The following is a 19,639-nucleotide window of genomic DNA, read 5'->3' on the forward strand; positions in this document are numbered from 1 at the left end:
GGCTACTCTATTTAATAAATAATTATTAATATAATACAAGCACCTATCACCTAATAACCCTGGGCGCTGACTAGCCACTCTGTTTAATAAATAATTAGTAGAATAACACAAGCGCTCATCACCTCATGACCGAAGGTGCTTACTGGCTTCTTTGTTAAATGAATTATTTTTAATATTACAAGCGCCTATTTCTTAATGACCCAGGGTGCTTACTGGCCACTTTGTTAAATAAATAATTTTTAATAACACGAGCACCTATCACTCAATAACCCTGGGCGCTGACTAGCCACTCTGTTTAATAAATAATTATTAAAATAACACAAGCGCTCATCACCTCATGACCAAAGGTGCTTACTGGCTTTTTTGTTAAATAAATTATTTTTAATATCACAAGCGCCTATTTTCTAATGATCTGGTGTGCTTACTGGTAACTTAGATTAATAAATAATTATTAAAATAACACAAGCACTTATCACCTAATAACCCTAAATGCTGACTGGCTACTCTATTCAATAAATAATTATTAATATAATACAAGCACCTATCACCCAATAACCCTGGGCGCTGACTAGCCACTCTGTTTAATAAATAATTATTAAAAGAACACAAGCGCTCATCACCTCATGACCAGAGGTGCTTACTGGCTACTTTGTTAAAAAAATTATTTTTAATATCACAAGCGCCTATTTCCTAATGACCTGGTGTGCTTACTGGTAACTTGAATCAATAAATAATTATTAAAATAACACAAGCACTTATCACTTAGTAACATCGGACGCTGACTGGCTACTCTGTTTAATAAATAATTATTAAAATAACACGAGGTTATATCACCCAATAACCCAGGTGCTGACTGGCCACTCTGTTCAATAAATAATTATCATAATAACACAAGCGCTCATCACCTTATAACCAAATGTGCTTACTGGCTACTTTGTTAAATGAATTATTTTAAGTAACACAAGAGCCTATTTCTTAATGACCTGGTGTGCTTACTGGTAACTCGGATAATTAAATAATTATGAAAAAAAACCACAAGCGCCTATCAACCACTTACATCGGGAGCTGACTGGCTACTCTGTTTAATGAATAATTTTCAAAATAACACAAGCGCCTATCACCTAATTACCCAGGTGGCTTACTGGTCACTATTATTCATTAAAAATTATTAAAATAACACAAGCGCCTATCACCTAATAACTCGGGGGGCTTACTCGCCAACTTTTCAACAAATAATTATTAAAACAACACAAGCGCCTACCACTAAAAAACCCGGGATGCTTACTGGCCACTCTGTTTTTTGAATAATTATTAAATTAACACAAGCATCCATCACCAAATATTCTTGAGCGCTGACTGGCCACTCTTAAAAATCATTCATCATTAAAATAACAAAAGAGCGTATCACCCAATAACCCGGGGCGCTGACTTACCACTTTGTTCAATAAATAATTATTACTAAAACACAAGTGCTTATAACCTCATGACCCAAAGTGCTTACTGGCCACTTTGTTAAAAGAATAATTTTGAATAACACAAGTGCCTATCACCCAATAACGCAGGGCGCTTATTGGCCACTCTGTAGAATAAATAATTCTTATTCACACAATCGCTTATCACCTCATGACCCAGAGTGCTCACTGGCCACTTTGTTAAATAAATAGTTTTTAATAACACGAGCACCTATTACCCAATAACCCGGTTGGCTTAATGGCCACTCTGCTCAATAAATAATGATTAATATAATACAAGCGCCTATTACCCAATAACCCTGGGCGCTGACTGGCTACTTTGTTCGATAAATAGCTATTAAAATAATACGAGGTCCTATCACCCAATAACCCAGGTGCTGACTGGCCACTCTGTTCAATAAATAATTATCAAAATAACACAAGCGCTCATCACCTCATGACCCAGGGTGCGTACTGGCCACTTTGTTAAATGAATTATTTTAATAACACAAGCGCCTATTTCCCAATAACCCGGTTGGCTTAATGGCCACTCTGTTTAATAGATAATTAATAATATAATACAAGCGCCTATCACCCAATAACCCTAGGTGCTGACTGGCTACTCTATTTAATAAATAATTATAAATATAATTCAAGCACCTATCACCCAATAACCCTGGGCGCTGACTAGCAAATCTGTTTAATAAAGAATTAAAAAATTAACACAAGCGAACATCACCTCATGACTAAAGCTGCTTACGGGCTACTTTGTTAGATGAAATATCTTCAATAACACAAGCGCCCATTTCTTAATGACCCAAGAGGCTTACTGGCCACTTTGTTAAATAAATAATTTTTAATAACACGAGCGCCTATCATCCAATAACCTGGCGGGCCCAATGGCCACTTTGTTCAATAAATAATTACTAATATAAAACAAGCGCCTATCACCCAATAACCCTGGGCGCTGACTGGCTACTTTGTTCGATAAATAGCTATTAAAATAATACGAGGTCCTATCACCCAATAACCCAGGTGCTGACTGGCCACTCTGTTCAATAAATAATTATCAAAATAACACAAGCGCTCATCACCTCATGACCCAGGGTGCGTACTGGCCACTTTGTTAAATGAATTATTTTAATAACACAAGCGCCTATTTCCCAATAACCTGGTTGGCTTAATGGCCACTCTGTTTAATAGATAATTATTAATATAATACAAGCGCCTATCCCCCAATAACTCTAGGGGCTGACTGGCTTCTCTATTTAATAAATAATTATTAATATAATACAAGAACCTATCACCTAATAATCCTGGGCGCTGACAAGCCACTCTGTTTAATAAATAATTATTAAAATAACACAAGCGCTCATCACCTGATGACCGAAAGTGCTTACTGGCTTCTTTGTTAATTGAATTATTTTTAATATTACAAGCGCCTATTTCTTAATGACCCAGGTCGCTTACTGGCCACTTTGTTAAATAAATAATTTTTAATAACACGAGCGCCTATCACTAAATAACCCTGGGCGCTGATTAGCCACTCTGTTGAATAAATAATTATTAAAATAACACAAGCGCTCATCACCTCATGACCAAAGGTGCTTACTGGCTACTTTGTTAAATAAATTATTTTTAATATCACAAGCGCCTATTTCTTATTGACCTGGTGTGCTTACTGGTAACTCGGATTAATAAATAATTATTAAAATATCACAAGCGCCTATCACCTTATAACATCGGGTGCTGCCTGGCTACTCTGTTTAATAAATAATTATTAAAATAACACGAGGTCCTATCACCCAATAACCCAGGTCCTGACTAGCCACTCTGTTTAATAAATAATTATTAAAATAACACAAGCGCTCATTACCTCATGACCGAAGGTGCTTACTGGCTTCTTTGTTAAATGAATTATTTTTAATATTACAAGCGCCTATTCCTTAATGACCAAGGGTGCTTTCTGGCCACTTTGTTAAATGAATTATTTTTAATAACCTAAGCGCCTATCACTCAATAACCCTGGGCGCTGACTAGCCACTCTGTTTAATAAATAATTATTAAAATAACACAAGCGCTCATTACCTCATGACCAAAGGTGCTTACTGGCTACTTGTTAAATAAATTATTTTTAATATTACAAGCGCCTATTTCCTAATGACCTGGTGGGCTTACTGGTAACTCGGATTAATAAATGATTATTAAAATAACACAAGCACTTATCACCCAATATCCCTAGGTGCTGACTGGCTACTCTATTCAATAAATAATCATTTATATAATACAAGCACCTATCACCCAATAACCCTGGGCGCTGACTAGCCACTCTGTTTAATAAATAATTATTAAAAGAACACAAGCGCTCATCACCTCATGACCAAAGGTGCTTACTGGCTACTTTGTTAAAAAAATTATTTTTAATATCACAAGCGCCTATTTCCTAATGACCTGGTGTGCTTACTGGTAACTTGGATTAATAAATAATTATTAAAATAACACAAGAACTTATCACTTAATAACATCGGACGCTGACTGGCTACTCTGTTTAATAAATAATTATTAAAATAACACGAGGTTCTATCACCCAATAACACAGGTGCTGACTGGCCACTCTGTTCAATAAATAATTATCAAAATAACACAAGCGCTCATCACCTTATGACCAAATGTGCTTACTGGCTACTTTGTTAAATGAATTATTTTAAGTAACACAAGAGCCTATTTCTTAATGACCTGGTGTGCTTACTGGTAACTCGGATTAATAAATAATATTGAAAAAAAAACACAAGCGCCTATCACCCACTTACATCGGGAGCTGACTGGCTACTCTGTTTAATAAATAAATTTTAAAATAACACAAGCGCCTATCACCTAATTACCCAGGTGGCTTACTGGTCACTATTATTCATTAAAAATTATTAAAATAACACAAGCGCCTATCACCTCATGACTCGGGGGGCTTACTCGCCAACTTTTCAACAAATAATTATTGAAACAACACAAGCGCCTACCACTAAAAAACCTGGAGTGCTTACTTGCCACTTTGTTTTTTGAATAATTAATTAATTAACACAAGCATCCATCACCAAATATTCTTGGGCGCTGACTGGCCACTCTTAAAAATTAATTATTATTAAAATAACAAAAGAGCGTATCACCCAATAACCCGAGGCACTGACTAGTCACTCTGTTTGATGAATAATTATTTAAATAACACAAGCGCCTATCACCCAATAACCCGGGGCGCTGACTTGCCACTTTGATCAATAAATAATCATTACTAAAACACAAGTGCTTATAACCTTATGACCCAAAGTGCTTACTGGCCACTTTGTTAAAAGAATAATTTTAAATAACACAAGTGCCTATCACCCAATAACGCAGGGCGCTTTCTGGTCACTCTGTTTAATGAATAATTATTAAAATAACACAAGCGCCTATTACCTCCAGACCCGGGGCATTTACTGGCCACTCTGTTAAATAAATAATTATTAAAATAACGCAAGTGCCTATCACCCAATGAACCTGGGTGCTTACTGTTCACTTTGTTAAAAAAATAGTTTTTAATATTACAAAAGCCTATTACTCAATGACACCAGGTGCTTATTGGCTACTTAGTTAAATAAATAATTATTACAAAAACACTAGTGCCTATAACCTCATGACCCAGTGTGCTTACTGGCCACTTTGTTAAATAAATAAGTTTGAATATCACAAGTGCCTATTACCCAATAACGCAGGGCGCTTATTGGCCACTTTGTTAAATAAATAATTCTTAGTAACACAAGCGTCTATCACCTTATGACCCGGGGTGCTTACTGGCCACTTTGTTGAATGAATAATTTTAACTAACACAAGTGCCTCTCACCCAATAACGCAGGGCGCTTATTGGCTACTCTGTTGAATAAATTATTATAAAAATATCACAAGCACTCATTACCTCATGACCAAATGTGCTTACTGGCTACTTTGGTAAATGATATATTTTAAGTAACACAAGAGCTTATTTTTTAATGACCTGGTGTGCTTACTGTTAACTCGGATTATTAAATAATTATGAAAAAAAACACAAGCGCCTATGACCCAATTACATCGGGTGCTAAATGGCTACTCTGTTTAATGAATAATTTTTAATACAACACAAGCGCCTATCACCTAATAACCCAGGTGGCTTACTGGTCACTATGTTTCATAAAAAATTATTAAAATAACACAAGCGCCTATCACCTTATGACTCGAGGCGCTTACTGGCCAATTTGTTAAAAAAAAAATTTTTAATAACACGAGTGCCGATTACTCAATAACCTGGGGAGCTGACTAACTACTCTGTTTAATTATTAATTATTAAAATAACACGAGGTCCTATCACTCAATAACCCAGGTGCTGACTGGCCACTCTGTTCTATAGATAATTATCAAAATAACACAAGCGCTCATCACCTTATGACCAAAGGTGCTTACTGGCTACTTTGTTAAATGAATTATTTAAAGTAACACAAGAGCCTATTACTAAATGACCTGGTGTGCTTACTGGTAACTCGGATTAATGAATAAATATTAAAACAACACAAGCACTTATCACCCAATTACATCGGGCGCTGACTGGCAACTCTAATTAATGAATAATTATTAAAACTACACAAGCGCCTATCACCTAATAACCCAGGTGCTGACTGGCCACTATGTTCAATGAATAATTATTAAAATAACACAAGCGCCTATCACCTTATGACTCGGGGCGCTTACTCGCCAACTATTCAACAAATAATTATTAAAACAACACAAGCGCCTACCACCAAAAAACCCGGGGTGCTTTCTGGCCACTCTGTTTTTTAAATAATTATTAAAATAACACGAGGTCCTATCACCCAATAACCCAGGTGCTGACTGGCCACTCTGTTCTATAAATAATTATCAAAATAACACAAGCGCTCATCACCTTATGACCAAAGGTGCTTACTGGCTACTTTGTTAAATGAATTATTTTAAGTAACACAAGAGCCTATTTCTTAATGACCTGGTGTGCTTACTGGTAACTCGGATTAATGAATAATTATTAAAACAACACAAGCGCCTACCACCAAAAAACCCGGGGTGCTTACTGGCCACTCTGTTTTTTAAATAATAATTAAAATAACACGAGGTCCTATCACCTAATAACCTGGGGCGCTGACTTGCCACTTTGTTTAATAAATAATTATTACTAAAACACAAGTGCCTATAACCTCATGACCCAAGGTGCTTACTGGCCACTTTGTTAAATGAATAATTTTGAATAACACAAGTGCCTATCACCCAATAACGCAGGGCGCTTATTGGCCACTCTGTAGAATAAATAATTCTTAGTCACACAAACGCCTATCACCTTATGACTCAGGGTGCTCACTGGCCACTATGTGAAATAAATAATTTTCAATAACACGTGCGCCTATTACCCAATAACCCGAGTGGCTTGATGGACACCCTGTTCAATGAATAATTACTAATTTAACACAAGTGCCTATTACCCAATAACCCCGGGCGCTGACTTGCTACTCTATTAAATAAATAATTTTTAATATAATACAAGCGCCTATCACCCAATAACCCTGGGCGCTGACTAGCCACTCTGTTTAATAAATAATTATTAAAATAACACAAGCGCTCATCACCTCATGACCAGAAGTGCTTACTGCCTACTTTGTTAAATAAATTATTTTTAATTACACAAGCGCCTATTTCCTAATGACCTGGTGTGCTAACTGGTAACTCGGATTACTAAATAATTATTAAAATAACACAAGCACCTATTACCCAATAACATCAGGCGCTGACTGGCTACTCCGTTTAATAAATAATTATTAAAATAACACGAGGTCATATCACTCAATAACCCAGGTGCTGACTGGCCACTCTGTTCTATAAATAATTATCAAAATAACACAAGCGCTCATCACCTTATGACCAAAGGTGCTTACTGGCTACTTTGTTAAATGAATTATTTTAAGTAACAAAAGAGCCTATTTCTTAATGACCTAGTGTGCTAACTGGTAACTCGGATTAATAAATAATTATTAAAAAAACACAAGCACTTATCACTTAATTACATCAAGCGCTGACTGGCTACTCTGTTTAATGAATAATTATCAAAACAACACAAGCGCCTACCACCAAAAAACCCGGGGTGCTTACTGGCCACTTTGTTTTTTAAATAATTATTAAAATAACACAAGCATCCATCACCGAATATTTTTAAGCGATAACTGGCCACTCTTAATAATCAATTATTATTTAAATAACAAAAGAGCCTATCACCCAATAACTTGAGGCTCTGACTAGTCACTCTGTTTAATAAATAATTATTTGAATAACACAAACGCATATCACCTCATGACCCAGGGTGCTTACTAATTATTTTGTTAAATAAATAGTTTTTTATAACACGAGCGCCTATCACTCAATAACCTAGGGCGCTGACTTGCCACTTTGTTTAATAAATAATTATTACTAAAACACAAGTGCCTATAACCTCATGACCCAAGGTGCTTACTGGCCACTTTGTTAAATGAATAATTTTGAATAACACAAGTGCCTATCACCCAATAACGCAGGGCGCTTATTGGCCACTCTGTAGAATAAATAATTCTTAATCACACAAACGCCTATCACCTCATGACCCGGGGTGCTCACTTTCCACTTTGTTAAATAAATAATTTTCAATAACACGTGCGCCTATTACCCAATAACCCGAGTGGCTTAATGGCCACTCTGTTCAATAATTAATTATCAATATAATACAAGCGCCTATCACCCAATTACCCTAGGCGCTGACTGGCTACTCTATTCAATAAATAATTATTAATATAATACAAGCACCTATCACCCAATAACATCGGGCGCTGACTGGCTACTCCGTTCAATAAATAATTATTAAAATAACACTAGCACTCATCACCTTATGACTAAATGTGCTTACTGGCTACTTTGTTAAATAAATTATTTTAAGTAACACAAAAGCCTATTTCTTAATGACCTGGTGTGCTTACTGGTAACTCGGATTAATAAATAATTATGAAAAAAAACACAAGCGCCTATCACGCAATTACATCGGGCGCTGACTGGCTACTCTGTTTAATGAATAATTATTAAAACAATACAAGCGCCTATCACCTAATAACCCAGGTGCTGACTGGCCACTCTGTTCAATGAATAATTAATAAAATAACACAAGCGCCTATTACCTAATTACCCAGATGGCTTACTGGTCACTATGTTCCATAAAAAATTATTAAAATAACACAAGCGCCTATCACCTTATGACTCGGGGGGCTTACTCGCCAACTTTTCAACAAATAATTATTAAAACAACACAAGCGTCTACCACCAAAAAACCCATTGTGCTTACTGGCCACTCTGTTTTTAAAATAATAATTTAAATAACACAAGCATCCATCACCGAATATTTTTGGGCGCTGACTGGCCTTTCTTAATAATCAATTATTATTAAAATAACAGAAGAGCGTATCACCCAATAACCCGAGGCACTGACTAGTCACTCTGTTCAATAAATAATTATTTAAATAACACAAACGCCTATTACCTCATAACCCAGGGTGCTTACTAATTATTTTGTTAAATAAATAGTTTTTTATAACACGAGCGCCTATCACCCAATAACCCGGGGCGCTGCCTTGCCACTCCGTTTAATAAATAATTATCAAAATATCACAAGCGCTCATTACCTCATGACCGAAGGTGCTTGCTGGCTACTTTGTTAAATAAATTATCTTTAATAACACAAGCGCCTATTTCCTATTGACCTGGTGTGCTTACTGGTAACTCGGATTAATGAATAATTATAAAAATAACACAAGCACCTATCACCCAATAACATCGGGCGCTGACTGGCTACTTTGTTTAATAAATAATTATTAAAATAACACGAGGTCCTATCACCCAATAACCCAGGTGCTGACTGGCCACTCTGTTCGATAAATAATTATCAAAATAACACAAGCGCTCATCACCTTATGACCAAAGGTGCTTACTGGCTACTTTGTTAAATGACTTATTTTAAGTTACACAAGCGCCTATTTCTTAATGACCTGGTGTGCTTACTGGTAACTCGGATTGATAAATAATTATTAAAATAACACAAGCACCTATCACCTTATAACATCGAGCGCTGACTGGCTACTCTGTTTAATAAATAATTATTAAAATAACACGATGTCCTATCACCCAATAACCTAGGTGCTGACTGGCTTCTCTGTTTAATAAATAATTATTAAAATAACACAAGTTCCTATCACCTAATGACCCAGGTCGCTTACTGGTCTTTCTGTTTTATAAAAAATTATTAAAATAACACAAGCGCCTATCACCTTATGACTCGGGGTGCTTACTGGCCAACTTTTCAATAAATAATTATTAAAACAACACAAGCGCCTACCACTTAAAAACCCAGAGTGCTTACTGGCTACTCTGTTTTTTAAATAATTATTAAAATAACACAAGCACCTATCACCGAATGTTTGTTCTTGGGCGCTGACTGGCCACTGTAAATAATAATTTATTATTAAAATAACAAAAGCGCCTATCACCTAATAACTTGGGGCGCCGACTAGTCACTCTGTTTAATAAATAATTATCAAAATAACGCAAGTGCTCATCACCTTATGACCAAAGGTGCTTACAGGCCACTTTGTTGAATGAATTATTTTTAATAACACAAGCGCCTATTTTCTAATGACCTGGTGTTTTTACTGGCAATTTGGATAGATAAATAATCATTAAAATAACACAAGCGCCTATTACCCAATAACCCGGGGCGCTGACTGAGCACTCTGTTTAATAAATAATCATTATAATAACACAAGCGCCTATTACCTCATGACCCGGGGCATTTACTGGCCACTCTGTTAAATAAATAATCATTCAAATAACACAAGTGCCTATCACCCAATGTCCCTGGGTGCTTACTGTCCACTTTGTTAAAAAATAGTTTTTAATAACACAAGCGCTTATCACCTTGTAACCTGGGGCGCTGACTGGCCACTATGTTTAATAAATAATTATTAAAATAACGCAAGCGCCTATTATTTAATGGCCCTCAGCGTTTACTGGTCACTCTGGTAAATAAATAATTTTTAATATTACAAGTGCCCATTACTCAATGACACTGGGTGCTTATTGGCTACTCAGTTAAATAAATAATTATTACAAAAACACAAGTGCCTATAACCTCATGACCCAGGGTGCTTACTGGCCACTCTGTTAAATAAATAATCATCAATAACACAACACCTATCACCGTATAACTTGGGGTGCTAAATGCAAATCTAGTAAATAAACAATTAGTAATAAGTATGTCAAGCACCTTTTTCCTGATAATCTAGGACACTTATTTGCAACCCTATTAAATAATAAGAAGTTGATCAACATTGTATGTAAACATATCACAATTTTGATTGCTTATCTAGTACGACAAAGATCGTTTTAATTGGCGCTCTTGTAATTTCTTGATAATTCATTATTTAATAGTAGCTAGCAAGTATTCTGGGTCACAAGGTGATAGGCACTTGTGTTATTAATAATTACTTATTTACCGGAGTTCCTAGTAAGCGCCCCGGGTAATGAGGTGATAGGCGCTTGTGTTTTATTAGAACGAAGTTCTTTATGTCGCGTTACTCGGGGGGCTGGAATTTTAAAACCGACAGATTTTTTTTTTTTGAATCACAAATCTTTTCCTCTCAAGTTTTTCCCCTCACCCCATCCCCCCTCACCAAGTGTTCTCTACACACTTCCCCTCTCTTCACTATATATGTATATCTGTCAACCGTGCCGTGTTACTCTTGTACACACCTTTACTCACCATTTCCTTTTCACACTCCCAACCAATTAATTTTCTAACCAATTACAATTTTATTTTCCCACAATAACTTTCATTTCACTTAGAATTTTTTTCTTTTACAATTCTTAAAAAAAAAAAAAAAAAAAAAAAAAACATTTTCCAATAAAGAGATTTGAACCCTCGACCTTCTGCATGTAGGTCCTGTACCTTACCCACTCTGCTACGAGCGCTGTCGACTATAGAAGTCGGTTTCTTGTACTTATCGTGTGATTCGTAACTATAACATTTCATTTTCAAATGTATTCACTGATAATACATTTAATTATGAATTTGTTTAATGAATTGTGTATTTGTTTTCTAAATAATACATCTAAAAAAAAAAAAAAAAAAAAAAAAAAAAAAAAAAAAAAAAAAAAAAAAAATTTAATTAGAATAAATATGGTTATGTAGATTAAATATAATAAGGCGCGTTATTACGCATTAAATATTCGTATTTTCATTAAACCTGAGGTTTTTTTGGCATTACAGTAATGCTAATAATTACTGTTATAAATGAAAAAAGGTATTGAAATTAAATATGACAAAAAAAGAAACGAAATTTGAAAAAATGAAACATGAATTAAAATAATAATAAAATTAAATGAAATTTGAACAAATAAAATAATATATTGAAAAATAATGAAATAAAATATAAAAAAAGAAATGAAATAAAGGAAATACAAAAGAATGAATATAAATAGAAAAATATAAAAAAAAGAAGTAAAGGAAATACAAAAGAATGAAAAAAAAGTAATGAAATTAAATATGGAAAAAAAAGAATGATATATGAAAAAAAAGGGAATGAAGAAAAAAAGATTAAATATGAAAATAAGAAAGAAATTAAAAATAAAGGAAATACAAAAAAACGAAAAAAATGTAATAAAATGAAATATGAAAAATAATAAAACAAGAAATGAAAAAAAAAATGAATAAAACAAGAGATAAAAAAAAAAAAAAAATAATAAAAAAATAAAAAAAAAAACAACAACAAACCAGGGGGTATAAATGGGTCATGGGACCCACGGTAAGAACGAAGTTCTTTGAACATGACGAGTATAAAAACACAATTTCTCAGGTAACAAGGGGGTCGCCAGACCCATTGAAAGAACGAAGCTCTATAAACGTTAATACTGCATTCATGTAGTTCACTAAACAAAAACTTGAAAAACGAAAAAAAAAAAAATAATAAAAAAAATAGTTCAGTACACACGATGGTTGAACTTCGTGAGAACGTCGTGCATAAATACAGTACTCACGAAGTTCAACCATCGTGAGTACTGAACTATTTTTTTTTTTTTTTTTCGTTTTTCAAGTTTTTGTTTAGTGAACTACATGAATGCAGTATTAACGTTTATAGAGCTTCGTTCTTTTAATGGGTCTGGCGACCCCCTTGTTACCTGAGAAATTGTGTTTTTATACTCGTCATGTTCAAAGAACTTCGTTCTTACCGTGGGTCCCATGACCCATTTATACCCCCTGGTTTGTTGTTGTTTTTTTTTATTTTTTTATTTTTTTTTTTTTTTCTTTATCTCTTGTTTTTTAATAATTATTTATTGAACAGAGTGGTAAGTCAGCGCCCCGTGTCATTAGGTGATAGATGCTTGTGTTATTTTAATAATTATTTATAAAACAGAGTGGCCATTAAGCTCCCCAGGTCATTGGGTGATAGGCGCTTGTGTTATTAATAATCATTTATTTATCCGAGTTGCTAGTAAGCCCTTTGGGTCATTGGGTGATAGGCGCTTGTGTTATTAAAAATTATTTACTTAACAGAGTGGCTAGTCAGCGCTTAGGGTCATTGGGTCATAGGCACTCGTGTTATTCTAATAATTATTTATAACACAGATTGACCAGTGAGCGCTCCGGGTCATTGGGTGATAGTCGCTTGTGTTATTAATAATTATTTATTTAACAAAGTGGCCAGTAAGCACACTGGGTCATCAGGTGATGGATGCTTATGTTATTGGACCTCATTTGAATCTCGCGCGTCACCTTCGGTCCTTTTTTCTCTCGATCTAGTGATTTTCCACGTCAGATAGGTTGGGTCCTAGAGAATTCCCAAGTCTGGACGGAACTATATCCCAACACTGGTTAGGAACCATAATAAGCTGTTGTGAATGCACACAGGCGCAACGAACTAAAAAACACGAGCACTGTCTACTTCGCCAGTTGTAACTACGAATGCCTCACATTTACATTTTTCTCTATGAATAAATTAAAATTTTTATTGCACTTAGACAAAAATGGGTATTTAAAATTAAGACTTTCAACCATCGATTATGCACACAACATAACCAATTCAAGTTTTGTCTCATGTTGTCTCAGGCTTTTCAAACATGATGCCACTTAGCAAATCTAAGCTCAAAACTTAAACATTTTTTTTTTTTGAAAGACTTAACATTTTTGTTGACTTTTTCTTGCCTGGCAAATACTTTATGTTTAATGCTTTCAAAAAAAATAATTTCAATGTAAAAGTGTTTTAAAGCTTGAAAAACTCAGTGGTCCCTTCTTATCACCTGGCTCAATATACCCTGTCTTTCCCTACGTATATGCTTAGCATACTTTGTTTTCAGATACTGGCATTCAGCCCTACTTTCTCAATGACAAAAATCCCATTTAACGTGAATCTTATCCTAGTGGTTACGGTCTCTTTGCTTTCAGTTTAATACTAGATTTATCAGCTGACGAATAATCCTATTGCAACCTGAGTTAACAAGGTAGCGTTAGATTAGACCTTGGATATGCCGACGCTCTAACTTTGATTCTAAACTGTATAATGAGTACGAAAATATTTTCGAAATATATTTGTCCCGTCAAATTATGGTCAACTTTAGTGGTTGGATGGCGTCACTTAATATATATACTTACACTCATGGTAGTTATTAAGTATTTTTTATAGTAAACATTTATTTTCTGCGTTTATCAATTTACAAATGTTGAATTTTTAATTAGGAAAAGGCGTATCATCACACAAGATACATAGGAAGCCTGTGTGAAGACCACCTCACGACTGATCAAATGAGGGTTGGTTGGGGGTGCTTTTTCTCTCCTCCGCAACTCAGGAAGTTCATAAGACGAAGGGAGCTATGAAGTGTACAGGCATCAAAATTAGTGCACAAACATTTGGTCAAGATGCGTCTCTTCTTTTTCATTCGAATCAATAACCAAGTGCCATTGCCAAGGCAATAATGTGACTCTTTTGTTTATTTTTTTTTCTGTCTCTATAAAAAAAAATCGTCAGTATCTTTCAGCGATTAGTTTGTAAATACGCCATCAACTGAATTGATGAGTTATTCGTTTCCTTAAAACTTGTTCTTTCTTTATCATAAAAAGTTAATACCATTTTGCTACATCAACTGGGAAAGTTTCAATTTTTTATTCTTGTTTATGTAATCTTGTAATCATAAAGAAAAGTTTAAGCCTACTTCAAGGCGGACTTACAGTGGGTCATTTTTATTTTAACAAAGATCAAGAACCTCTGATCCAATCTTCAAAGGTTGTTGAAGAGTCTTTGTAGTGGCATTTTCGCTTTTTACGACGTCTTTATAATGAGAATCCAGACACTAGTGCTGCTCTTCTAGAGATAGCAAACTTACAACGTCGCAGCCTAGAGAAGGATAAGAGAAGATAAGAGCTTGAGGCTTCTTCAGTAGCTCACCTTCCAGTTTTTCAACAATTAAACCTTTTAGTAAAAGAGGGTTTTTCTGACTTGTCTTCGCAAGAAGAATTTAACAATAACGAAGAAATTTTCCCCTTCCATTCAGGTGGCATATTTAGTGCTGTTGTCAAACAAAATTTAAATGAAAACTTAGACTATCAATTACATAGTATGCGCAAAACATTCAAATTTAGGGATTTCATAAATAGATTAACAAATGTGATTGGAAACACTTCAGACACTATCAGAGAGGTTAGTTTAATTTCCAATCATTTAACGCTTGTGAATACAGTGCCGTTTAAATCCTTACCTTTATTTTATGGCGATTCACTTTATTGGATACAATTTAAAAAGCTTACCAATTATCAACAAAACATGGTAATTATAGTGATCAAGAAAATGTAATCAGGCTTTCAGTACATTAAAAGCGAGACGCTCGAGAAGCGAGAAGTACGCTGTTTGTTTGAAACAAGTGCTAAGGAAATAATGAAAACATTAGAGATGAGATTCGGAAATACATAATAGATTTTAAGCAAACTTATGCACAATATTCAAGATTCACCAAGACTTAAGGCACGCAAAAGTTATTTAGTAGAAGATGCTACCCATTTAAAAAATGTTGTGTCTGCAATCAAATCTTTCAACAGTATTGGTTACTTGCATAGTTCAGAATTATCGTCTGACATAATAGAAACAAGTGGATAGTAGGTACTTGGATTCAAAAGTATAAAGTTTATACTTCCATGGAATTATGTGGCAAATGATATAATTCTAAGTATATAAAAACCTTATATAAAATTATATTGTTTGCAAGGGCTGTAAAATTATCGTTGAAATAACTATATATGTACGTTAAATATGTCTGGTTTTAATCATTACTTTAATATTTAATAAATTAATAATTATATACAACGTAGATCAAAAAAGTTTAAATTAAAGCCATCGCAACACGTACTAGTTACATCTCTTACGTCATGCTAACATCTGACACATACAATCACACACTTATTCTTAGTCCGTATTTAATGCCCGAAATATAATTATGTCTTGAAAAATTATGACACAGCCATCTTGTAGTACTACTTTGTTTAATAGCATAGTAGTACATGCCAGTGAATGTCCCTTCAGGACGTTCATCATCCACAGGTTTTTTTACAGATATTATTCAAATGTCAAACGCAGCTCGTTTGACTTTACCATTTTTATTTATGTTTAATCTTAAAAAATTGCAATTTAACATTTAACCTTAAGAAAAAATCTTCAAATGGCATTTATACGATCTGTAGATTCTACCAACTTTTTGAGTATAAAAACTGACTTTCAAAAAAACCTATCAAATTTTTAAATATATCAAGAAGTTGGTTTTTGAGTAAATTTAGAAAGAGGGGATCAAGTGTGCGTTGTGGGGTGCATGTAAGTATATCCACATGAAAAAAACAACTGCCAGCGTTGCTGCACATATTTGCGCTCCCCTTACTTCTCTGATCTGTTCTCCTGGTAACTATGTGAAGAACGTCCTTAAGTCAAAAAAACCCTGTTATCCCGAATAAAATAATTGTGAAAAAATGAAATACAATAAAAATCAATTATTGTGTTGTTAAGAACAAAAATTTTTTGTTTATTTTGAAAAATTTTGAAAAAACGTAAAAAAATTGTATAAACGATAGTTTATTAACTGTAAAACTAACAAATGAATTATGAGTGAGTGAGTAATTCGAAATATATAGGAAAGCTGCTCTGCTTAAATGTACTACGTTTTTGAACATAACATTCAACTAAAAAAATTGGTTTATTAAATAAATAATTTATTAATGTAATTGATAATCAAATCAAATTAATAAATATGCAGTAAATAAAAATTCAAGTTAAAAATAAGTTTTGAACAACAAGATAACATGCAGTAATCGATATTTCTTATGTTGGGACCACTCATAGTAGAGTGGGTAAGGGCCTCAGATTGTAGGCAGAAGATTATGGGTTTGAATCTCATTGGAAACAATTAAAAAAAACAATTTGGAAACTTTTCTTTTTTCAAGACTCGGTTGAAAAAACTAAAAAACATTCAATTTATAAAAATCAACATGTGTTTCGTGGTGTGGTGTGGTGGCATTATGCACGGTAGGGGGGACTAGAAGTGAGTCATAAGGGACGATGCGTAGGGGAGAGGATTATAAAAAACCTACTCCCATCATACTTTTTCGAAGGGCCACTAATCTAAAATCGTTGATTTACCCTCAAGCATAACGTTCCAATAGAAGTGTAACTTCAAAAATTTCTGAATCATTGATAAATAATTTTATTCACTACGCCACTTTTTAGGAGAATGAAATACCTGAATTAGAATAAAATAGCTGGTTTTTTATTTGAAAAAACAGAAATTGCAATATCAGCGGGAGTACTTTTACTACTTTTGCATGAGTCTGCAAAAGCATCTGAGCATTCAAATCGAAGTAATAAAAATGAAAAAATTGTGTTTTTGGCAAACGTATCTAAAAACACTAAAGATACTAAGTTAAAAAGAACGCCAGTTAACACAATGTTTTTGAATTGTGAAAATTATGATCATATTATAAATGATTTTAGAGAATTTCACAAACTACCAATTGCTAAGCGTTGGAAGTTGACTCATTAAAAAAAATGTGCTATAATTGCTTAAAAATTAGTTATTTTTGTAAAAATTACAAATTATACTCATGTATAAAATGTAGGCAAAATATCATGAGCTTTAACATCAAACACAAAGTGAATCCTCACAGGAAATTTCTCAATCCATTATAGAGTCATCATCAAATCAAATCAAGATAAAATGACAAGGCTTGGAAAATTTCAATACTGTATTTTAAGAACGAAGTTGTCATTTTCAAGTTTTTCTTAAAGCTATTCCACTAATTATCGAGGGTTTGAGGAAAACAAAAAGAATAACTGTTTTTCTTGATGATGGTTCTCTAACTTTTATTATTCGGTCAGATATAATAGACCAAATTAGAGCGAAGGTTTCAGACATTTATTTAACCATAAATAGTCTCAGTCGTCTTACTTTGGCGCAACTTAAAACGCAACTGTTTAAATAAATAATGTCTTGATTGTTAATAGTCTCCTTTTATCATCCCATGTCATAAACTTTTCTTAAAATCCCTTAATGAATCTCCAGCAATGCTTATAAGACAAGATCACATAGATCTTATTTTATCGTAAGAAATCCGAGAAATACAAAATGATACTTTTTTTGTAAGTCAACATTTACTTCGATAGACGATTCATGGTTATTATTATTTCGATTTTATAGGAGACAGTAACACATCTCAAGTTAATTTTGTTGAAATTTTAAACGATACCGATTATTTTTCCAAGATTAATGAGCTCAATGAACTTATAATACTTTACTTCAGTTTGGACTCTGATTCATCGATGAAAGTAGAGGATGAAAGAACTTTACAAATTTCAAAAATAAAACAAATTTAGATATGAATGGCTCTAGAGAATTTGGTACCTTGGAAAACAGACTAAGATTTTTTTTCATCCACCAAATAAACTGTACTCCATAGACTGGCTTTACTAAGAAGAAAACTTGACATAGATGAAACTTACTCAAACTTATATCATAAAGAAATAGCTTGACTTTTTAAAAAAAAATTTGGCAACTAAAGCGTATAAATATTTTTTTAACAATAAATTTCGTTATTTACCTTATTTGAGAGTTCACACACAATGTCAACAGACCACAAAAAGTCTGCTTAGTTTTCAATACTACCTCTGAATGAGAATTCAAAAGCTTTAACTATCTGTTATTGACTGGCTCAAATTTATTAAAACCGCTTACATTCATTATCATGCGATTTCGTCAGTTTTTTTTCGCAGTACAGTTAGACGTATGAGACATATTTAAAAAATTAAAATCAGAAAAGAAGGCCGTGATACTTAACGTTTTGTGTGAAAAGAAAAAGATCGATCTAATCCACCCCAGGTACTTTTTATGAGTTTTTTACTTTTCGGGGCCTAGTCATCTTCTTGCACTGCATTATTTATTAAAGACAAAAATGCAGATTTTTTAAATTACAAAATTAAAAAAATTCCCTGAGTTCAACATAAAATTCTTATAGAAACGATTTTTTTTGACAGCAGTCACGTAAACAAGGTCGTAACCAAATTCTATAAATTATTGAAACTAACTCGCAAACTGGGACATGCACAGCTGGTTCAGTAATGGTTTATCTTAGTGAACTACATACAAAAAATTGAAGAAAAAATTTAAGGCTTACGATAGTTTGATAAATCAGATAAATTTTGTTCAAAATTCAACTTATACAAAGTCAACAATCGATTAATTAAAAAACCAAAATACTAACAAAAAATGAGTCATGGGACCCCCAGCAAGAACGAAGTTCTTTAAAAATGAGATGAGTGTCAAACAATTATTAAACATGAGATGTCTGTCCAAAAACGTTAATTAATAAGGAAATACAATTTCTCAGGTAACAAGTGGATCGTGAGACCCATAGAAAGAACAAATCTCTATAAGAATAAGTACTGCATTTATGTAGTTCAGTAAAACAAAAACTGGGAAAACAAATTAAAAAAAAAAAAAAATAAAATAAAAATTAGTTCAGTACTCACAATGATCAAACTTCGTGAGCACTGTATTTATGCATGACGTAC

Source organism: Copidosoma floridanum, unplaced genomic scaffold (assembly GCF_036245765.1).
Source record: "Copidosoma floridanum isolate Cflo_tuat_1 unplaced genomic scaffold, Cflo_Japanese_pri ptg000033l, whole genome shotgun sequence".
Classification (NCBI taxonomy): Eukaryota; Metazoa; Arthropoda; class Insecta; order Hymenoptera; family Encyrtidae; genus Copidosoma; species Copidosoma floridanum.